Source organism: Macrotis lagotis, chromosome 2, assembly GCF_037893015.1.
Source record: "Macrotis lagotis isolate mMagLag1 chromosome 2, bilby.v1.9.chrom.fasta, whole genome shotgun sequence".
NCBI classification, from domain to species: domain Eukaryota; kingdom Metazoa; phylum Chordata; class Mammalia; order Peramelemorphia; family Peramelidae; genus Macrotis; species Macrotis lagotis.
In genome coordinates, this window is record NC_133659.1 from 241,522,295 (window position 1) to 241,546,339 (window position 24,045).

Below are 24,045 nucleotides of genomic sequence, written 5' to 3' on the forward strand. Positions count from 1 at the left end.
TTTTATTCCAAAAATTAAAAATAAAACAATTTTAAAAATTTTTATTTATTTAAGGCAATAGGGTTAAGTGACTGCCCAAGTCATACAGCTAGGCATTTACTAAGTGTGTGAGGTCACATTTGAACTCAGGTCCTCCTGACTCCAGGGCCGGTGCTTTCTCTACTGTGTCACCTAGCTGCCCCCTAAAATAATTTTTAAAAGAACTCCAGACACCTTTCAAAAATTTCCCTAAACTGCACCTCCTTATCATGTCTCAACTGCTTCTTCCAAACCAAAAGAATCCAGAACACACCCAAGACTTCATAAGGTTGCTGTCTCTGTGTGCCTGACACCACCCCTCCAGTCTCCTCTTCCTGTCTCTATAAGTCCTATTCCTCCATTGCAGAATGGAGTTCTGCTGCTTTATGACCTGTGCATCTTCACTTATATAGTAACATTATGTCAAGCTGGGAAAGGAACATTTTCCTGGACTGAGGTGGAAAGTTGGTGCCAGAAAGGAAAGTGAGAGACCCCGTGTTAAGTTCTGAGTGAGTCCAGAGATCCTTTATTTTCCCCCCCCTCAAAGTCTTCTTCTCTATTTCTGATAAAAAAAATTGGTTCCTCAGTCTCCAACTAAGAATTATAAATCTGAATGTTGTCTCTGTCTGTATGTATAAAAAATGTCAAATTGTATAGTTGAGGAAATCAAAGAGATCCATAGTCATAAAAAATTGCTCTAAATCATTGCTTATTAGAGAAATGCAAATTAAAGCATCTCTGAGATACCACTTTACACCTCACAGACTGGCCAATATGACCATAAAAGACAATGATAAATGTTGGAAAGGATGCAGGAAATCTGGGACACTAATATATTGTTGGTGGAGCTGTGAACTTATCCAACCTTTCTAGAGAGCAATTTGGAATTACGCCCAAAAGGCAACAAAAATGTGCATACCCTTTGATCCAGAAATACCACTACTGGGTCTATACCTTGAAGTGATTATGAAAAATGGTAAAAACAAGACTTAGACAAAAATATTCATAACAGCCCTGTTTGTGGTGGCAAAGCATTGGAAATTAAGTAAATGTCCTTCAATTGGGGAATGGTTTAACAAACTGTGGAGTATGTATGTCATAGAACACTATTGTTCTATTAGAAACCAGGAGGGATGGGAATTCAGGGAAGCCTGGAAGGATTTGCATGAACTGATGCTGAGTGAGATGAGCAGAACCAGAAAAACATTGTACACCCTAACAGTGACATGGGGGTGATGACCAACCTTGGTAGACTTGCTCATTCCATCAGTGCAACAATCAGGGACAATTTTGGGCTATCTGCAATGGAGAATGCCATCTGTATCCAGAGAAAGAATTGTGGAGTTTGAACAAAGACCAAAGACTATTACCTTCAATTTAGAAAAAAAAAAACCCTGTTATCTTATTATATAATTTTGCTATCTCATACTTTATTTTTCTTCCTTAAAGATACTTCTATCTCATTACATTCAACTTAGAACAGTGTATACCATGGAAACAATGTAAAGACTTACAGACTGCCTTCTGTGGGGGGGGGGTGGAGGGAGGGAAACAAGAATATGGGGAAAAAATTGTAAAACTCAAAATAAATAAAATCTTTCTTAAAAAAATGTTAAATTGCCATGTCAAGACCCATCTCCTCCATCTGAAAGTTGAATATGTGTCAATACTATTTGGTCAGCTTTGTAGAAGCACAGAAAATTCCTTTACCTAGGTCAATAAATCACAAGAGAAGAGACATCTTGATTAAGAAGAGAAAATTCCTATGTTTGTTTGTAAACATTCCCTGTTCAGCCTAAGTAGGATTCTTATCAATAGGAATTTGAAGCAAATATAACTTATGAGAGGATCATATTACAGAACTGTCATCCAAATGAAATCTTATTGATTGCTTGACTCAGTTTTATGATTCTTTGTCCTTTCTATAAAAAATCCACAAAATTTTGTATCATGGTTGGCATCTTTAAAGATACTACCCACCCATGGGTTTGGTAAGATTCTAGGAGTAAAACTTCATGGCTAAAACTAGGTTTTGTTATTTCATTTTTAGCCTTAGTTAATACTATTTACCAGGCATCTAAGTTCAGGGGATGGGCAGGTAAAGCTGAGGACCAAAGGATTGATACAAACCTCAGATGAAGAGTGTCTTACAAAAATCTCTCCCTACTCCAATCACTCCAATAGCAGCTAAAGTGATTTTCCTGAAGCTCAGGTCCCATTGGGTAACCCCCCCGCCCCAATCATCAAGGATTCTTGATTACCTTCAGGATCAAATCTCTGGTAATAAAATCTTACTTAACTTCAGGACCCTCCCTCTGATATTTCCATTCTTCTTACAATCATGTTCTCCACAATCTACTTTTTTTTTTAGGTTTTTTTTTGCAAGGCAAATGGAGTTAAGTGGCTTGTCCAAGGCCACATAGCTGGGTAATTATTAAGTGTCTGAGGCCAGATTTGAATTCAGGTACTACTGACGCCAGGGCTGGTGCTCTATCCACTGTGCCATCTAGCCACCCCCACAGTCTACTTTTTGATCTAGTAACACTGGCTTCCTTGCTGTTCCCATGGACAAGATACTGTACTCCATCTCTAAGTTCCAGGCATTTTCTCTGGTTGTTCCAGAGGTCTAGAATGTTTTCCTTCTCAACTCCAGGGTAAATTCCATCTAAAATGCTATCGGTTACAACCAAAGGCCATTTGGATATTTATAATATCATTTGCCTGCTTTATTTGATCAAATATTTAATTAATTCAGCCCTAAAAATACTCCTAGATTTATTGAATTTCTAAGTCCTACCTGCAGTTGTTATGGCAGTGCCAACGTAAATGACCCTGAAGTTCCCCACCCCTGTTCTACAGCAAACCCTTCCCAACCACTTTTAATCTTAGTGCTTTCATTCTGTTGATAATATTCTGTTTATTCTGTATATAGTTTGATTGTATGTATTTGTTAGCTTGTTTTCCTCATTAGATTATGAGCTCCTGGATGTGTTTAGGAGAGTGTCTGATTCTTAATGCTAGATTTGGAATGAGATTTGGGATCAACTCTGACGTATTTTTGTGACCTTGGACAAACCCTCTCTCTGAGTCTGAGTTTTCCCTAGGAAATGGGGAGCCACTAGGAAAAGTGGGGGTGGGGTAGGGCAGGGGATGTGACCTGGAACAGAAACTTATAGTTGCTTCTAGCTCTAAATGTAAGATCCCCATTAGGGGACTTCTTTGCTAATATTTTGGATGTATATGCTTGTTCTACCTGATTCAGGTTCCCCTGGGACACCACAAAGAGTGCTCCTCAAACTCTGGAGTGTACTGAGCCATTTTTTTTAAAGAAAGATTTGAGTTTTACAATTTTTCTCACTTTCTTGCTTCCCTCCTCCCACCCCCACAGAAGGCATTCTGTTAGTGTTTACATTGGTTCCATGTTTTACATTGATCTCAGTTGAATGTGATGATAGGTATCATATCCTTAAGGAAGAAAAATAAAGTATGAGATAGAAAAATTACATAATGATATAATGCTTTTTTCCCCCTAATTTGATGGTAATAGTCTTTGGTCTTTGTTCAAAGTCCATAATTCTTTCTCTGGATACAGATGGTATTCTCCATTGCAGATAGCTCAAGATTGTTGCTGGTTGTTGCACTGAAGGGATGAGCAAGTCCATCAGGGATGATCATCACCCCCCCATGTTGCTGTTAAGGTGTACTATGTTCTTCTTGTTCTGCTCATCTCACTCAACCTCAGTTCATGCAAATCTTTTCAGGCTTCCCTGAATTCCCATCCCTCCTGGTTTCTAATAGAACAATAGTGTTCTACAACATACATATACCACAATTTATTAAGCCATTCCCCAGTTGAAGGATATTCACTTAATTTCCAATTTTTTGCCACCATAAACAGGGCTGCTATAAATATTTTTGTACAAGTGATGTTTTTACCCTTTTTTATCATCTCTTCAGGGTATAGACCCAGTAGTGGTATTGTTGGATCAAAGGGTATGCAATTTTTGCTACCCTTTGGGCATAATCCCAAATTGCTCTCCAGAAAGGTTGGATGAGTTCACAGCTCCACCAACAATATATTAGTGTCCTAGATTTCCCATATCCCTTCCAACATTGATCATTGTCCTTTCTGGTCATATTGGCCAGTCTGAGAGGTGTTAGGTGGAATTTCAGAGATGCTTTAATTTGCATTTCTCTAATAAGTAATGATTTGGAGCAGTTTTTCATATGACTATGGATTGCTTTGATTTCCTCAGCTGTAAATTGCCTTTGCATATCTTTTGACCATTTGTCAGTTGGAGAATGGCTTGTTTTTTGAAAATTTGACTCAGTTTTCTCTGTATATTTTATAAATGAATCCTTTGTCAGAAATAGTAGTTGCAAAAATTGTTTCCCAATTTACTACATTTCTTTTGATCTTGGTTACAGTGGTTTTATCTGTGCAAAAGCTTTTTAATTTAATGTAGTCAAAATTATCTAGTTTGTTTTGAATGATGTTCTCTATCTCTTCCTTGGTCATAAACTGTTTCCCTTTCCATAGATCTGACAGGTAAATGACTCCTTGATTTTCTCGTTTGCTTATAATATTGTTTTTTTTATGTCTAAATCCTGTATCCATTTGGATTTTATCTTGGTATAGGGTGTGAGGTGTTGGTCTAATCTAAGTTTTTTCCATACTAACTTCCAATTTTCCCAACAGTTTTTATCGAAGAGAGAGTTTTTATCCCAATAACTGGATTCTTTGGGTTTATCAAACAGCAGATTACTATAATCATTTACTGCCATTGCACCTAGTCTATTCCACTGATCCACAACTCTGTTTCTTAGTCAATACCCGACAGTTTTGAGGACTGATACTTTATAATATAATTTTAAATATGGTAAGGCTAAGGCACCTTCTTTTGTACTTTTTTCCATTAAATCCCTGGAAATGCTTGACTTTTTATTTCCCCATATAAATTTACTTACAACTTTTTCTAACTCATTAAAATAATTTTTTGGAATTTTGATTGGTAGGGTGCTAAACAAGTAGTTTAGTTTTGGTAGAATTGTCTTTTTATTATATTAGCTCAACCTATCCATGAATAGTTGATGTTTGCCCAGGTATTTAAATCTGATTTTATTTGTGTGAGAAGACTTTTGTAATTGTTTTCAAAAAGTTTTTGAGTCTGCCTTGGAAGGTAGACTCCCAGGTATTTTATTTTATCTGAGGATACTTTGAATGGGATTTCTCTATGATGCTCCTTCTGCTGTATCTTGCTAGACATATATGGAAATGTTGAGGATTTATGAGGGTTTATTTTATATCCTACAACTTTGCTAAAGTTGTTAATTATTTCTAGTAGTTTTTTAGATGACTTTTTGGGATTCTCTAGGTATACCATCATGTCATCTGCAAAGAGTGAGAATTTTGTCTCCTCCTTCCCTATTCTAATTCCTTCAATTTCTTTTTCTTCTCTAATTGCCAAAGCTAACATTTCTAATATGATATTGAATAGTAGTGGTGATAAAGGGCATCCTTGTTTCACCCCTGATTTTATTGGGAATGCCTCAAGCTTATCACCATTGAATATAATGCTTGTTGATGGTTTCAGATAGATACTGCTTATTATTCTAAGTAACAAACCATTTATTCCTATACTCTTTAGTATTTTTATTAGGAATGGGTGCTGTATTTTAGCAAAAGCTTTTTCAGCATCTATTGATATGATCATATGATTTCTGATAGTTATTTTATTGATATAATGAATTATATGAACAGTTTTCCTAATATTGAACCAACCCTGCATTCCTGGGATAAATCCTACTTGATCATAATGTATTATCCTAGTGATAACTTGTTGTAATCATTTTGCTAAGATTTTAAGATTTTTTGCATCTATATTCATCAGGAAGATAGATCTATAATTTTCTTCTCTGTTTTAACTCTTCCTGGTTTAGGTTTCAGCACCATATTGGTTTCATAGAAAGACTTAGGCAGAGTTCTATCTTCACCTATTTTTCCAAAGAGTTTATAAAGAATTGGAACCAATTGTTCCTTAAATGTTTGGTAGAATTCACTTGTGAATCCATCTGGCCCTAGAGATTTTTTTCTTAGGCAGTTCAGTAATGACTTGTTGAATTTCTTTTTTCTGAGATAGGGTTATTGAGGTTTTTAATTTCCTCTTCATTTAATCTGGGAAACTTATATTTTTGTAAATATTCATATATTTCACTTAGATCATCAAATTTATTGGCATATATTTGGGCAAAATATCTGAATTATTACTTTAATTTCTTCCTCATTGGTGGTGAGTTCACCTTTTTCATTTATGATACTAACGGTTTGATTTTCTTCTTTCTTTTTTTTAATCAAATTGACCAGAGGTCTATCAATTTTATTGTTTTTTTCATAAAACCAGCTGTTGGTTTTATTTTTTATTTATTTTTCAAGGCAAACAGAGTTAAGTGGCTTGCCCAAGGCCACACAGCTAGGTAATTATTAAGTGTCTGAGACCAGATTTGAACCCAGGTACTCCTGACTCCAGGACTGGTGCTTTATCCACTACGCCACCTAGCTGCCCCTGGTTTTATTTATTAGTTCAAGTTTTCTTGCTTTTGATTTTATTAATTTCTCCTTTAATTTTTAGAATTTTTAATTTGGTATTTAATTGGGGGTTTTAATTTGTTCTTTCTCTAATTTTTTTAGTTGCACATTTAGTTCATTAATTCTTTCTCTAATTTATTCATGTAAGCATTTAAAGATATAATATATCCCCTGACAGCCACCTTGAGTGTATCCCATAGGTTTTGGTATATTGTATCATTATTGTCATTATCTAATTATCTAATTATTTAATTATTTAATTTTAATTTAATTTAATTTCTTTAATTCTTTAATTCTTTCTATAATTTGTTGCTTGATCCACTCATTCTTTAAAATAAGATTATTTAGTTTCCAATTAGTTCTGGGTCTAGATCTCCCTGGCCCAGTATTGCATATGATTTTTATTGCATTATGATCTGAGAAAGATGTATTCACAATTTCTGCCTTTCTGCAATTGATCATTAGGTTTTTATGTTCTAGTACATGGTCAATTTATATGCAAGTTCCATGTACTGCAGAAAAAAAGTATATTCCTTTCCATTCCCATTCAGTTTCCTCCATAGGTCTATCATATCTAGGTTTCCTAACAATCTATTTACCTCTTTAACTTCCTTCTTGTTTATTTTATGATTCGATTTATCTAAATCTGAGAGCAGGAAGTTGAGGTCTCCTAGTAGAGTTTTGCTGTCTCTTTCTGTAGCTCTTTCAACTTCTCTTCTAAGAATTTGGATGCTGTCTCATTGGGTGCATACATATTTAGTATTGAAATTACTTTATCGTCTATGGTACCTTTTAGGAGGATACAGTTTGCTTCCTTATCTCTTTTAATGCCATCTATTTTTGCAGCTGCTTTGTCTGAGATAAGGATTGCTACCCCTGCTTTTTTTTCACGACAGCTGAAGCAAAATATATTTGCTCAAATGAGTTTCTTGTAAACAGCATATTGTAGGATTCTGGTTTTTAATCCTCTCTGCTGGCCACTTATGTTTTAAGGGAGAGTTCATCCCATTCACATTCAAAGTTATAATTACTAATTCTTTATTGCCCTCCATGCTATCTTCCTTCTGTTTGTATTTTCCCCCTTTTTCCCCTTTATCCATATTCCCCAGTGTTTTGTTTCTGAATACTGCCACCTTCAGTGTGTTTGCCCTCTTAAATTGACCCCCTCCCCTATCTTCCCCTTTCCCTTTTCCCCTTCTTCCCTTCCTTCTGTTAGTTCCCCTTTTTCTTCCCCTCTCCTTTTCCCCTTTTAATTCTTGAAAGATAAGATAAGTTTCTTAACTTGATTAAGTGTGTCTAAATTAACTTTAAGCCAAGTCTGATGAGATGAAGATTCAGGTGGTTCTCACCTCCTCCCTTCCTCCCCTCAATTACAATAGGGAGATTTACCCCATTCAGTCTCCCTCCAACCTCCCTTCTCCTTACTGCCCCCCTTTTTAAGGAGGTATTGTTTTTAAATCATTCTGAGTCACAGAAGAGTTATGAGTTTCCATCACTTCTGGCTATGTATATACTCTCTAATAGAGTTACAGTTCTCAAGAGTTATGAGACTTTTTCTCCCAAGTGAGTATATAGCCAGTTTCATCTTACTGTATAGCAGTTTTTTTTGTTTTTTTTTTTTTACCTTTTCACATGTCTCTTGAGCCTCCTGTTTGAGGTCCAAATTTTCTATTAACTCTGGTCTTTTCATTATGAAATCTTGGAAGTCTCTCATTTTATTAAATGTCCATCTTTTTCCCTGGAAGAGAAGGCTCAGCTTTGCTGGGTAATGGATTCTTGGCTGCATTCCAAGCTTCCTTGCTCTTTGGAATATCTCATTCCAGGCCCTTTGATCCCTTAATGTTGCTGTGGCCAGGTCCTGTGTAATCCTTACTGAGTCTCCTTGGTATTTAAATTTTTTTCTTTCTGGCTGCTTGCAGGATTTTTTCTTTTATCTGATAGTCCTGGAATTTGACCACAACATTCTTTGGTGTTTTCATTTCAGGCTCTATTTCTGGAGGGGATCGATGTATTCTTTCAATAATTATTTTGCCCTCTGTTTCCATGGTATCAGGGCAATTTTCCATCACTAAATCCTGTAATATGAAGTCCAGGCTTTTTTTGTCTTCAGTGTTCTCAGGAAGGCCAATAATTCTCAGATTCTCCCTTCTCTATTGATTCTTGAGGTCAGTGGTTTTGCTGATGGTATTTTACATTTTTTTCTATTTTTTCAATCTTTTGGTTTTGTTTAACACAATCTTGTTGTCTCATGAAGTCATTAGTCTCCACCAATTCCATTCTTTTTTTTTTAGAGAAGATTTTTCTTCCTTTATCTTTTGCAACTCCTTTTCCAGTTAGTCTGTTCTATTTTTGAAGGACTTTTCTATTTTCCCAAATGTAGTTTTGAGAGAAGCTCAAAATCTCTTTTTGCATTTGCCCAATTGAAGATCTGAGTTATTTTCATTTTTTATTTGTCCAATTGTTTTTTCCAAAGATTTGTTTTCTTGTTGCAAGATGTTAATTTTCTCTTGAGTTTCTTTTCCCAATTTTTTCAATTGATTTTTTTTTTAATTTTTGCAAGGCAATGGGGTTAAGTGGCTTGCCCAAGGCCACACAGCTAGGTAATTTTTGTGTCTGAGGCCAGATTTGAACTCAGGTATTCCTGACTCCAGGGCTCGGTGCTCCATTCACTGTACCACCTAGCTGCCCCCCAATTGATTTTTAAACTCCTTCCTGATTTCTTCAAGGAAGTCTTTCTGGGCTGGAGACCAATTCATATTCTCCTCAGCAGTGCTAGATCTCTCTGGGTTAGAATCTGTCTCTTCTAAGTATTTCCCTATGGGCCCCCCTTTTCTCTGGCCTTTATTCATCTTGTGTTGGGGGGGAGCTGACTCTCAGAGGTTTGCTTTTGAGGATCCTAGAGGCTTTGTTCACTTGGCTTAGTAATTCCAAGGGTCAGCCAGTAGGGGGTGCTGGTTGCTTTCTCTGGAGTGTTTGAGGTCCTCAGCAACAGGGTCTGAGTTGACCTTGAAAACTGGGCTGGGCCCTGGTAGAGGTAGTTAATCTCTTTCTGTGGAGTGAGCTCTGCTGCCCTGAAGGGCTGGGGGTGGTGGTGGTGGTGGTGGGGTTAATTGTTTGTTCTAGGCAAAGGGTTCTGCCAAAAGTATGGAGCTCAGGTCCCTGGCCCAGCTGGTTATTCTCCAGGCCTGAGACTGTGCTGGAACTCACCCTCCCGTAGCTCTTCTCCCCCAGCCAAAGACTCCACAGTTAAAGCTGGATCTCACACCTGCCACTCACCGGAGTTTCCACTGCTGAGGCTGACCCTCTGGTCCTCCTCCACCCTCCAGCTGCTGTCCCTAGCACTGATCCTCTGCTCTCGGCTCCTGGTTCACCCGACAGACCTTCTTGGTAGGCATTCTTCTAGCTTCTCTTTCTAGGTTTTGTTGATCGAATTTCTATTAAGAGGTTTCTCTCATGTTATTTCTGAGGGGAAAGAGAGAGCTCCTATCACAGTGTCTGTGTCTCTCAGTCATCTTGACCGAAGTCATACTGAGCCATTTTTAAAAAAAATTCAAATACCCTGGAAAAAGATCATAGAGAAGAATGTTCAGTAAAGCCTGATCTCTGAATTCCTGCATCCAAGACCAGTCAGAGAACAGCAAGTAGAGAAGAGGGTCCTGAGCCATCCAAGTATACTTTTCCAAGCTCACTAGGACTCCCCTTAAACTACTTTTAAGTTCCAGCCCTCTAATTCATTCCCTAAGTGATCTTGTAACCCTCTTTTTAAAAGCTTCCGTGTATGAGCCAAAGAAAGATAAAGTTTTTGCTGCACTGAAATAAACTCTTGAGTTGAGTCAGGAGTAGAAATCCTAACAGCCATTTAATAGCTGTATGATTTTAGAGGAATTATTCAGACTCTCTGGGTTTCAGAAAAGTAAAAGAATAGGAGGGAGCTATTAAAGAAAAGACCAGCAGGAAAGACAAGGACATAAGGAAATGTGAGGGGCAAAAGGTGCTGACTTTTCAGAAACATAGTGCTAAATTAGTCTAAGCCATAGGCCTCAGTTTCTATTTCTTAAGAATCAGGTGAGCATATGAACCCGGATCTCCAGCTAGAAAAATTATGTCACCCTAACCATATAAGATGTAAACAAAGACTAACTTTCCTGGGAACGCTTAGGCATACTCCCCTTCTCTTTGGACCATCAAGTTTGACCAATTGTTGTAAGGGTCAGCAGAAAAGAGGAGGGGGAATGGGTTGTGGTTTTTGTGTTTTTTTTTTAACCCTGCTTCAGCTTCTGTAATTTGGCTTTTCCTGCTCTCTTTTTCATAGTTAGGAACTGCCCCGCTTCTTGAAAGAACCGAATTAAATTTTAACTCTTTGCTGCCACTTTGAGAGGATTCCGAGTCAGTCATTTTGGGTTAGGTTTTCGATACCCCGTACAAAAGGAAAGGCACAAAGAGGGCAGAGGACTATAAGGGGGTCAGAAAGAAAGGGAGTTGGAAGAAGATTATGTGATAAATCAATAGCCTTATCTGGGTCAGGTGGAGGACATGAGAAAGACAATGTCCGCTGTGATTCTGGGGAGTTAGTAACAGAGATAGGTGATAATAAAGGTTTCAGAGTAGAAATTGTGAAACATGTGATTTTCGAGAACAAGGGGGATGGGTTTGACATGAAGGCAGAAAGAAAAAGAAAATGAGGATATGGCTTAGGAAATTGATGAACTGGGATCAGGGGATAGAAAGCAGTTTGGAAGCACATACATGGAGAAGCAGATAAGTGAAATATTCCCATGCCTCCCCAATTTGGACAATGAGAAATGAATTCAAGAGTCTGTTTCAGAAACACCAAGAAGACTTGGAGGAGAGAAGGACACTTTCAGTGATGCCCCTGAAACCCTGAACTCTCAGTAATTTAAATTCTTACTCTTGGGCTCTACCTTATTTACATTGTGACCCTTGACCCTTTAGGGACCTCTAATCTCCACTAATCCCTGATTTTTAACCCTTCACTGTCCTATTAACTTCTGATTCCATGGACCTCTAGATGGACCACCTGGAACAAAGGGCTGCCCTTGTCAGTGTCTGCAGCATCACCCTGGATATGAGATTCCATGAAGAGAAGAAGGGGAGCACAAGTTGCAGGATAGGAATGGGACCATAGACATAAAGTGGAGTTTGAGGTGGGTGGTACAAAGGCAGATATTGGGAGGAGCATTCAAGCATCTAATTCCCTTTTTCCTTTAATCCTTATCCTAGTGTGATAGAGATTGACTTTAAATGTCTGCATATCCTCCTAAGCTCCTAGAATAGCTTGGAAGACTTTGGCCAAATCTTCTTGGGCAGCAAGTTCCCTGACCACGAACATCATCGTGATCTTCCCATCTCATTCCATTCTCTTCAATGATCCGTCTATGACATGTTATGCTTCCCCTCTACATATCAATAACTTAATACTCCATCACTGTCGTCTTTCCACTGACCATTTTATCCAGAATTATCCCTAAAGGAAACTCACTTCAGATCTCTCTTCCTGGTATCTGAGGGTGGGAGACACTGAGGAGAGTTTGAGCATAGAGATCCCTAGAGAACTATGATCTCTGCATCTGCTCCTAGAAAGGGTGCACCAGTCCTGGGAGGATGATGACTTTTTTGGCTACCAGTTTCTCATTGGTGTCAATCCTACATTCCTGAAAAGGTCCACTTTATTCCCTACTAAACTTGTAATACTACCAGAAAACACAGGGTCTTCAGGACCAGCTGGAAAAAAGTTACAGGTAGATATCAAGCTATGAAGCAAGTGTCTTTGCCCCCAAAGGACTTACAAAGAAAAGAAAGAAAATAAGAGTCTCTTCTCCACTCCAATTCTTTCTCTTCCTAATCATCTTGCTTATTATACAGAATTAAGAGATCAAATTATGTCAGTTTCTGAATATGTAATACACTGCTTGGAGTCTAGGGGAAGGAATAGGGTAATATTACATAACAATAATAGATTTGTTAAAATGGAATTATCATTTTCATAGTGATCAATATGATATTTGTCATGAATTTGTTAATATTTAGTTTCTAGAGACCTTTTTCACAGGTAGACTCTGGTCTGGGAATCAGAGAAAACAAAGCATCCTGGAGTAATTTGTTAATCCTGACAAGTCTGTATTTTTGCCCTGGCCTGTACTTGCCTTTTTTTTTTTGCAAGGCAAATGGGGTTAAGTGGCTTGCCCAAGGCCACACAGGGCCAGTGCTTTATCCACTACACCACCTAGTTGCCCCTGCCTTCCTTAAATGAAGTGAATCACAAGAATGTAAAACCTGTTCTGTACCCAAGCAAAATAATAACATACCCCAAGTACATACAACCAGTTTATTCCCACAGAACTCGAGGACACCTGTGTTGTTCTTCTTGGATCATCATGACTCCCCAAATTTGCTCTAGTTGTTGTTTTGTCCTGCACTAAAGGGCTTATCCTAAGGAAATCACTCAAGTCCAAATACTGATTGTTTTGTGATCCACCTTTCCTTCCCTTCCCACTTGTGATCATAGATATAATTGCTTTTTCCACCACAGCAAGATGGAGTAATCCCGATTTGCAAATCTGTTCCTTGCAATGAAAGTAATTAATAACACCCCTAGCTGACTCCTGGTACTCTATTTCTGGCCTGCTGTTTCACTCAGGTTAGAGACTGGGAAAATTCTGTAAATGGTGCATATCCTTCTTTATAGTCTGTAATTTCCTTATGAGCAGAAACTGTATAGATTTTCATTTTTTCTAGTCTATGTTCTAGACTCACTGAATTTGAAAGTTGGAAGGACAATCTAATCCAACATTTATTTAAAGGGAATCCCCACTCAATCTCATCCAATAAGTGGTCACATGCTGCTAATTCAACTTCTGGACAACTCTAATTATAAGGCAGGGCTTTCTTTTTCCCTTTATATCATGCCTCTTCTTGCCAATTTTACACCCATCATCAGTTCTGTTTTCTGGGGCCAAATTTGCCTGGGGGCCAATCCCTCCTGCTTGAGAGATCCATCTTCAGCTCATATTCGTAGAAAATGGACTCAAGGCCTTTCACCATCCTAATTGTTTTCTTCTTGACACTTTCCAGCTTATTAATATACTTCTTAAATGGTGGCCAGTCAGGATACTCTGGGAAGGAGATCCAGGCAAGGTATTCTTGAAGGTTTGTATTTTTAGGTATCTTATCTTCTTTCCTGGGAGTTAGCTAGAGACCAGGAGCTGGAATAGTGGGCCTCAGAACTCTAGGTTCCAGTGTGACCTTAGGCAAGTCATTTATTTTTTCGCTGTCCCAGACAACTCTAAAACTATACCTAGACGAGCAGGAGATCTGCAATGAAAAAGAAAGTTTCCCTCATTAGATCTCACTATAGTTCCCTATACCAGTGAGATCACAGGGTCAGGCACATTATTTTCTTTCTTTTCTTTGTAAGTCCTTTGGGGGCAAAGACACTTGCTTCATAGCTTGATATCTGCCAGCTCCTCTAAATCATTCCTCAGATATCTCATCTTTTTTAGCCCTGGGTCCATACAATTATGCTGGCAGAGCACAGGTTCTACCAGTTGAGGAATGCTTCCAGTGTGAAATAAGTATCCTAGGAGATTCAGCCTAATTAGTTATTTTGGCTGTTGAGCAATGAATTTTTTTCACCAGATCAATTCTTGAAAGCCATCTATTAAGTTACAAGGGAGCTACAAGCTACAGTGGTGAAGTCTATTCACACAGATTTGAAATGACAAAGATTTAAAATCCTAGCACCCTATGTGTCAGATATAGAGCACAGAAAAGGTTCTAAGTTACTGTTTGCTGAATGAATGATAATCACCAAAAGACAGCATCTGTACTCTCTCCAGATGTTTCAGTAAAGGGCACTCACTCTGACATCAATTATTTCCAACCTTCTCTAAACCTAAAGAACCCCAAACCAATCTCAAGACTTCAACAACTTGCTGTGTCTGTGTGCCTGCCACAACTCCACCCACTCTCCTTTTCCTCTTTTCATTCCTTCTAGGTTTCCCCACCTCCTTCCATTCCAGGGATGATCTCTGATTCTTTGTGACCATGTGCATCTTCACTTGTACTGGTCAGCACTCTTCTGTTCACCAAGGACAGGTACACTTACTCTATTATGAAGCCAGTCTGGGAAAAAAGGGATGAGTCTGGATTTGCTTGTGGGTCGAGGTGGGGGTGGAGTGGGGTTGGACAGGAAACTGAGAGACCATCTGCCTGGTTCTCTCAGTGACTTGAGACTGCCCTGTGTTTCCTCCTTCTAGCTGAACTGGTAGGCCTGGGTTCCTGATGCACCATGCACTATGTGTAAGCCCCCACCCAAAACAAAGGATGTGACACTGGAGATGGTGATGGCCACTCTGCCCAGTGTCCACCAGGCACCCTTCCAGATGGCTTTAAGGTGGCAACTGGGTAGAGCTCAGCCAAACATGGTGAGTGTTGGGGGGCAGTAACTTGGTCTCAACTTGGGCTGAAGCTGTTGCAGTACCAAAAAACACTGGATTGGGAGAAGATCTTGTTTTGACTCTCCATTCAACTTTATGTCCTCAGTCTCTTGAAACCTGAATTTCTTCTATAAATTGGGGGAACTGAAAAGGGAATTGGATTACAAGAAGCCTTAGGAACAGTTCCTTCTGGCTCTAAATCTATGGTCCCATTAGAGCTACTTGAGGATCTCTTCCTTGGTCTTTGGGCTGAAAAATTTTGTTCTGTCTGGCTCAGGTTCCCCTGGGACAGCACAAAGAAGAGTACTTCTCTGAATCTGGACCCAAGCTATGCTGAGCTATTGGCCATACTAGACAAGGAGATGATAGAGAGGAATACTAAGCTAGACCTACCTATGAATACCTGCAGCCAAGCCAAGTGGAGAACAGTGTCACCATCTGAGCCCTCCTGCCCCTCCCAACCAGCCTTCTCAAGTTCACCAGCATCCCTTTGACACCTTTACTTAAGTCCTACCCTCTCTGAGCTCTCTCCTTAAAGCCTTCAGGTTGGAGGGGAGGGAAAGATGAATAAAGCTTTTGGTGCACTGAAATGAAATCTAGACTTGAGTCAGGAGGGTAAAAAACAACTACTTTCTGGCTCTCTGATTTTAGATGAGTTCTCTCTGGGCCTGAATCATCTCTTCTGTAAAAGTGGAAATATTGCAACTTATAGGAAGGTTGTGAGGAAAGCACTAGATAAATCTTAAAACTCTAGAATTATATAGAAAGGGGATCAGAAATAAAGTCCTACCATGAAAAACTTTCTTTTAAAGAAAACTAAAGCTGAAAGAAATCTCTTAGTCACACTGAAGCTTCATGGGATTCAGGAAATTAATTCTGGTTTTACTGGGGGGGAGGGGTTCTTCCCTCATACCACATTAGAGGGGCCACTTTTTCACACTCAGAAATCATATGCATAATTGTGTATGTGTGTGTGTGTAAAATTATATTCCACATATTTCTATTTATCTTCCTTCATAAGCCCCTTATAGTTGATTTTAGTGATCATAATAGAATAATTTAGTCATTCATAGCTATTCTTCATACACTTTGTTACCATATATAATATTCTCTTAGTGCTACTCATTTCTTCCTTCTTTATTTATGCAAGTTTCTCTAAAATCAGCTTGCTCTAAAATCATTTCTCACAGCAGTATTCCATTATGATAATAGGTCACAACTTGTTTAGCCCTACCCATTTGATGGGTTGCCCTTCAATTTCCATTTCTCTCATTAAAAGACTTGAGTCTGACCTGTGGAGACTCAGTGGACAGCAGAGGGCAAGTCTCTTAGCAACTTTCTTATTAATTTTCTAAAAACAGTCAACTTCTCTACACTCTTCTTGTATCAATTCTTGTATAAATTATTTTCCTGGTTCTGCTCACTTTATCATGTGTTTTCCATATTTCTCTGAAACCCAAAACTTCTTCATTTCTTTTAGCACAATACTATCCCATACATTCATATACTAGCAGATCTTTCACTGTGGTGACTGAACCTCAGTACCTTTTCCTTACTCTGTGGCCTACTACTTAACAATGATCTAGAATTTGTAATTATACTGAGATTTATAGCTGACAGAAACTTGTCTCTAGAAAGGATCTTGGAAGTTATCTGAACAAACTCCCACACTCCTTTTATCTTTTGAAATCCCATTCATCTATCAAGGCTCAGTCACAACTACCATATACCTCATGAAGGTTTCCCAGTCCCTTTCTCTTGTCTTAGACATGTTCTTTCCTCAAGATATATACCTTTAATGAACCAGCATCCCTCTGAAACACTGTCACATTTATTTAATTGAAATGATCCCTATGACCCATCTCTAGATTTTTTTTATAGTATATTTCTTCATAAAGGTTTCCCAGACTCTACCAGTTCTTTCCTTTTAAGATATATACTTTTTAGAGCAGCTGGATGGTACAGTTGATAAAACACTGGCCCTGTATTAAAGAGGACCTGAGTTTAAATCCAGCCTTAGACACTAAATAGCTGTGTGACCCTGGGCCAGTCAATCATGATTTCCTCCAAAAAATGAAAAAAGAAAAATACTTTTCATGAATTTATGTCATTTGAAGAAACCCTGGCACAGTTATTTAAAAGAAATCACGTGTACAACCCAACCCAGGTAGCTTTGATAGTAACTAATGGGTAAGTAGACTATTAGAGATAAAAAGAAGCTTAGAGATTTAATTCAATTGAATGTATGAAGTACCAACTATGAATTTACTGTAATTGGCTAATGCAACTCCTTCACTTCGAAAATGAGGATACTGAAGCCCAAGATCTTACAGGGGATTAATGATTTGTGCTTGAATACTTCCAAAGACAGCAAGTTCCTCCTTATCTGAGAGTGACTCTGCTGAGTGGGTAGTAGAAATTGAAAATGTGGTCTTCATGTTCTCCTACTTGTAAATGATTTTTTCCTTAAAAGTATACTCCTGTTTCAGGCCAGAAACTGAGTCCCAAAGTTGGTCTACTTATCAAAATGCTAATGCTATATATGAGTAACAGCACACCTAGAAGGAATAGATGAAAGCATCAAAGAAATGAATTTAGGACTAATGGAAGGAGAAACTTCCTAACAAAGAACATGATTCTACCATATAGTGGACTACTTTCAAAATATTTATGTTCCCTTTAGTCCCTTGGTGGGAAATCTTCAAGCAAAAAGTTGGATAAGTACTAGTAGGATAACCTGTAATAAAAGAAATGATTAGACCCTATTTTAATCCAATCAGTATTAATTAGCTCAATGTGATTTCATAGAGGTAATGACTGTCAGTAATTATCAGTGATATAATTATTTAATAATATATATTTAGTTAGTCTAGTAAAGTAATATTTGTACAAGAATAGCATATTAATGAATATTTAACATGTATCATGTTGGGATAATAAAGGGATAATTAGGTAAGACAGATTCAAGTAGACCTCAAACTTTAAAACCATGATTTTAGTGTTCATTGCTTCTTATCAATTATAAAGTTCACTTGTATTACCACAAGAATGGTGACCAAAGTACCTTCATCCTATTTTGCTGCAATCACTATGGCCAAACCTAGCAAGGATGTGATATTTTGGAATGATATAGAAAATCCCCCAAATTATTTTTGTATCTCTTGCCAAACATGAGGAGAAACATATGATCACTTAGTCATAAGAAATGATCTTTGCCCAACCTGCAGATAGATATGTGGCCTTCCTGGAGGGTCAAAATCAAGGTCTACCAACCAATGAGATTTTGTATTTTACTTTGCCTCTTCTGTATGTCTGGGAATCAAGCCCTATAAAAGTAAGGCCTTAGGGACCAGGGAGCATCTCAGATCATGAGGAAGATCTGAAGTCTACTTCACTGGAAATGGTCATGGACCCTTTATGTGATGAGCTTGGAACTCTGCCTCTGAGGTTTTTCTTGCAGATTGGACCATTTTGGACCACACATTATTCAACCTACCCAAGGTATGGGGATTTGCTTTGATACCAGGTGACAGGTCAACCTGCTTCTGAGAATCCTCAGCTTCCTTCAAGGCTCAGCTCAGATGCCAACTTCTACATAAGATGATTTAGACTCCTCTTCCCAAGAAAAATATTTATCTTTACTGTATCCTCCAAATAGAACATAAGTTCCCTGAGGACAAGCACAGTTTCATTTTTGTAACTTAACATAGTACCTTGTGCAAGAGTAATTATCTCTGTTGAGTTGAAGTTGAATTGTTTCTTGTTTAAGTAAAGGGTGGAGCAGATCACCTCAAATACCTTCCAATTCTGATAATCTGTCCTTAGCCGTGTGTGTGTGTGTGTGTGTGTGTGTGTGTGTGTGTGTGTGGCATGCGCAAATAGATTTTTCTGTACAGCTCCTTCTTTTCTGTAGCACCAAACACAGGCAGAGTGATTTTTTGGTAAATAGACCTGGGTTCAAATCTTACCAAATTTATGACATTAGGCAAGTCCTTTTACCCCTGAAGTTTCAAGTACCTCATTAATATAATTTATAAAAATACTTCAGTTTGTGAGGTATGATTATAGTTCTCTCCCTCCTGATTCTCCTAACTTCCCCTCCACTCACACACTAGATGGAGGATTTTGAAGATGATGTCCCAGAAGACCTGGGTCCCTTCCAGTTTTTGAATTTTCAAAAAATTCACCTCCTGCTAAATGATGCCTGGTTCAGCAGTCACAGAACTGTTTGGGCTTTGACCAGAGCATGAAGGGAGGAGAAAATAATGTTCTGTTAGCACTCGGTGCAAGAGGATGGCATCATATGCCTGCCTGAGGCCACTAGTGAGAAGGGTGCAGTCTGGGGAAAGGAAAGCCAGAGGACTTAGGAATGGAAGGGAGCTAATCTAAATTAATGCCTCCATTTTAAAGAAAAAGAAACTGTGGGGCTTTACAGGAATATGATTTTCCCAAAGATAAGGTGATATTGGGGTTAAAGTGAAAGAACAGTTGTTGAAGAAAGAATCAGAAAGAAGGTAGAGGATATAAGGAAAGGAAGGCTCTAGGAAGGCAGAGTTCAATAAGGGGGCAGGAGATCAGAAGTAGAAGGAGCAGGAAGAAGGGTTATGTGACAAATCAATAGTTTTACCCAGGTGAGGCTGGGGACTTGAAGAAGAGAATGATTCTAAGGAGTTAGTAAGAGAGGCAGGTGACAATAAAGGACTCAGAGTAGAAAATGTGAAGAATGTGATTTTGGAAAATGGGAGATGTGGGAGAGAGTGACAGTTGGGTAGGGACAGAAAACACACCATCCAGAACTAGGGAAAGTATAAGGTGGGGATAGGAGGCTTGAGTTAGGGACACAGAAGAATAGACTGGAATGGTGGATGGGCTTGATATTCTGGCAGAGAGGAACAGAAAATAGAGATAAGACTCAGGAAACTGGGGAGCCAGAGTCAGGAGATAAAGAACAACTTGGAAGCACTTACAAGGAGAAGTGAGACCTTGTCCCATGTCACCCCAGCTTAGATGATGAGAAATGACTTCCAGACCTGTTTCAGAAACACCAAGAAGACTAGGAGGAGAGAAGGATACTCTATGGTGATGATCCTGACTCCTGACCTCTCAGTAACTTAAACTCTGATTCCTGAGCTCTACTACATTTATATCCCTTTTCACAAATATTCTATCACTGCTACCTTTCCATTGACTCTCTCATCCAGAAATGTCCCAGAAAGAGTCACCAGAGAAGATAACTGACTTCAGACTTCTTTCCTAAGGGTATCCTGAGCATCTGAGAGTGAAAGGGGGAGTTCAAATGCCTGGGGTCATGAAGAGAGTCCTCTGGGTGCAAGCCCCAGACTGGGGAAGTATGGATGCTTGTTCTTCTTTAAATCTGGTCAGAAATTCAGTATGAGACCACCAGGGTTAACATAGCAGCTAGAAGGACTAAGATGATTTTTATGTCACAAGAATAAAGGCAGAGAGATCAAAACCAAGTAGATGAAATCCTTCTGCTTACTGTGTTCCTGCTAGTGCCATGTTCATTTTTAGTAGACAAAGAGAGTATCCAGAGGAAGGAAACTAATTATGGTGAAGGATCTCAAGATCACATAAGGATCAGTTAACAGAACTAGATGTGTAGGTGCCTTCAGGTTGAGTGCTGAACTGTTTCTACTTGATCACAGCAGCAGGGTTAGAAGAAATGGATGGGGGCAACCAAGAAATGACTTTAGCATTAATGGAAAGGAAAACTTCCTAACAAGGAGCAAGATCCCAATGTCTAATGTGTGGCCTTCAGATGAACTAGGCTCCCCTTGGCTGGAAATCATCAAGCAAAGACTGGATAAGTGCTAGTTGGAAAGGTGCTAGTGAGATTATTGGACCCCTATTTTATTCAGTACTATTCAATAGAGCTAATGATTGTAAGCAATTATTAGTGATATACTAATCTAGTAATATACATTTAGTTAGCCTAGTGAATTAATATTTGTAAAAGAATAACATTAATAAATATTTCACATGGATTATATAGGATTATTACAGATAGATTTATAGTAGTCTTGAACATTAAAAGTATGGTTTTAACATTCATCACTTACTTATCAGTATCATCATGGTCAAACCTGGTATGGTTGCAATGCTGGAAAATAATTTTGTATCTCAGCACTACCAGACGTGAGGAGAAATACATGATTACTTAGTTAGTAGAGATGATCTTTGCTTTGCCCAACCTGATGATATTCCTGGAGGGTCAAAATCAAGGCCTATCAATCAATGAAATTTTGTATTTTACTTTGCCTCTTCTATATGTCTGCATGGCAAGCCAAATCTACTCACTACCACTGCTAAGCATAACTTCTCAAACTCAGATGGATCCCTGGACTCCCAATCCTTAAGGCCCAGACTTTATCCCTAAATCATGAAGCACATTCTTCAAAGTTCTCAGGATGGTGGGGAAGGATAGAGAAATACAGGTTTTGCTAAGTGAAATGAACACTACACTTGAGTTAGGAGAGTGAATCCTGTCAGTCACTTTTTAGCTGTGTGATTTTAGACAAGTCATTTAGGCTAATTGAAATATTACTATTTATAGAAAAGAGGTGAGGAAAGCACTGGGTAATCCTTAAAACTTTAGAATAATGTATTTTTTTTTATCATAAAATATAATATATCTGAACTAGAAGGAAGATTAGAGATCATGCCCTAGCATGAAAAATCTTTGATTTAAAGAGCATTAATTCCTACAGAAATCACTTAGATAAAGGCAATATGGAATTCAGGAAATTATCCCTGGAAAGGAAAAGAGGAAACTGAGGCTACTTATTTTCTGGCACCTGGTCCACCCTAGATGAGTCAACAATAATACTGAGGCCTCTCAATCTCAAACAAAGTTATTTTTTTGTCTCCAAAAGCCAAACCCTACCTTTTATTTCCCCACCCAGACAGTCCATCTGCATCTTAAAAATCTTAAAATAAGAGAAGGGAGGAGACTGTGAATGAATAAAAGCAGGTGTAGGGAGAGCTCCTTCACCAAAAAGGTTTGAGGCTGTGCCAAGGAAGCGTGACTGACAAAGTGCACAGGGAAGGTTCCCAGCAGCTTTCCTGTTACTCCTCTCAAAGCAGCCAGTCTCCAGACAGGATGGGTCACTACCGGGTCCGCGTGGCCACCGGGAACTTTGCCTTCTCGGGGTCCAACAACCAGGTGCAGCTGTGGCTGGTCGGGCTGCGTGCAGAGGCAGAACTGGGGCTGAGGCTGCGGCCAGCTCGGGGACAGGTCAGTGAGGGGGTGAGGATGTGAAGAGGAGGTCCAGGAGCTGGATAGGTGGAATGCCAGACCCAGACAGCTGAGAAAGGATCGGGAAGGGATTCTGGGCTTGAGGGTTTCTAACTTACTACCATGATGATCATTGATTGGAGGACAGGAAAATGATGAAGTTGGAGCATAAGGGATACTTGGAAGTCTCCCATTCCTGGCCAATGATCTAGAATAGGAAGAAAGCTTGGTAGGGCATAGTCAGGATGTAGGGCCTTCTGGGATGCTTAGAAGAGTCCATTTACTTCAGATCCAAAAAAGGTAGGGGATGAGGAGGAAAAGTGTTGAAAGAATGCTAGACTTGTGTCAGATGACCTGGGTTTAGATCTTTTGACTTAGCTGGGTCCCAGCAGAGTTACCTTGTCACTGGGTGACTATATCACTTCTAATTTCTAGGATTCAACTCCTACCCCCCCAGACATGATGGTTGTAGAGGAAATTCATGATGGAAATGTGAAATGTTCCCATTGCTATCCTGTAGGTCCTACTTTCTTTCTCTCTTTTTGTTTTTTAATTCAAAAATTTTCTGCCTATATAAATTCTATCTTCTCCTTCTCCCTCCCACCCAACTTCCTAATCTCATAGCAAAAGAAAAAATAAGATCTTTTAAACAAATTTAGAGTCAAGAATAACAAATTCCCCAACTGATCACATCTAAAATCTGCATCCTGAGTTCAACACTTGCCTATCAGGAGATGAGTGGCATGTTTCATCAGGAATTCTCTGAAAAAAGGGTTGCTCAGTCACTGATGGGCTGATCAGAGTTCTGAAGCCTTTCAAAGTTGTTTGTCTATATACTATTCTTGTTATTGCATACATTGTTCTCCTGGTTCTACTCACTTAATTCTGTATCTTTTCATGTAAGTTTTTCCAGGTTTCTCTGGAACCCACAACTTCATTTCTTATAGCACATTAGGATACCATTATACTCATTCACTACAGGTCTTTCACTGTGGTGACTGACCCTCAGTGCCCTTCCTTGCTCTCTGGAATATAACTTTTCAATGATCTAGATGTGTAATTGACAGAAACTTGTCTCTAGAAACAATCTTGGAAGTCATCTGAGTGAACTCCCACACTCTACCTGTTAAAATTATCTATCAAGACTCAGTTGCAATATCACATCCCTCATAAAGATTTCCCAGGCCCTGCCTCCTGACTTAGATGTGTTCTTTCCTCAAGATAAAAATATATCTTTTATGAACCTAAGTCACTTAAAAAAAAAACATTGTTGGGGCGGCTAGGTGGCATAGTGGATAAAGCACCGGCCCTGGAGTCAGGAGTACCTGGGTTCAAATCCGATCTCAGACACTTAATAATTACCTAGCTGTGTGGCCTTGGCAAGCCACTTAACCCTGTTTGCCTTGCAAAAAAAATATTTAAAAAAATTGAAATGCTACCTATGACCTAATCCAAATATCTTCCTTCATGAAGATTTTCCAGTCCCTGTTTCCTGCCATGGACATGTCCTTTCCTTGTGATATAAGGGAAAAGAGAGGTAGAATGGGCTAAGATATTCACATAAAAGAGGCAAGAAAAAATTTTTGTAATGGAGTGGAAGCTGGGGGGGGGTGAGGGGAATGAGAGAGCCTTCATTCTCATTGGAAGTGGCTCAGAGAGGAAATAATACATATAACTCAATAGGATATAGAAATCTATCTTATCCCAAGGAGAGGAAAGAGATGGGAGAA

At 38.8% G+C, this 24,045-nt stretch overlaps 1 protein-coding gene across 1 annotated transcript in view; it reads left to right on the top strand.

Annotated features, from left to right (window-relative positions):
- Positions 1–351: 351 nt before the first annotated feature.
- Positions 352–24,045, top strand: part of LOC141511524 (polyunsaturated fatty acid lipoxygenase ALOX12-like) — a 48,873-nt gene continuing 25,179 nt past the window's right edge. Inside the window, exon 1 of the mRNA XM_074220676.1 lies at positions 352–527. The gene's annotated coding sequence lies outside the window, so the exon portion shown is untranslated. The remainder of the gene's footprint in view (positions 528–24,045) is intronic.